Source organism: Myotis brandtii, unplaced genomic scaffold (genome assembly GCF_000412655.1).
Source record: "Myotis brandtii unplaced genomic scaffold, ASM41265v1 scaffold1089, whole genome shotgun sequence".
Classification (NCBI taxonomy): Eukaryota; Metazoa; Chordata; class Mammalia; order Chiroptera; family Vespertilionidae; genus Myotis; species Myotis brandtii.
The window spans coordinates 81,010-81,423 of record NW_005353704.1 but is presented as its reverse complement, the minus strand read 5'-3'; positions in this window follow the sequence as shown (position 1 = coordinate 81,423).

Below are 414 nucleotides of genomic sequence, written 5' to 3'. Positions count from 1 at the left end.
CTGTGCCCGGGCCCTTTAAGAGGATGCCTGCCTCTAGCAGCCCTCCAACTAACACAGACCGAATTCCTGCTGATTTTTACAGCCAGCTCTCATGGGAACTCCTCTTTTGAGTCCTGGTGCTTCAGGCTGGGGAGTCTCCTAGCTCCTCAGGGGGACCTTCACAGCCACATATGCCTCCCAACTCTTGGACACCACAGGTGGACGTGGGACCAGCTCGTTTTGTGTCTGTACCCCCTCTACCAGTCTCAACATGGCATCTGTTTTCTATCCTTAGTTATGGGAGTTTTGTTCAGCTAGATTTCTTTTTTTTTTAATTAAATCTTTATTGTTCAGATTATTACATTTGTTCTTCTTTTTTCCCCCCCATAACTCCCCTCCTCCCAGTTCCCGCCCCACCCTCCGCCCTCACTCCCC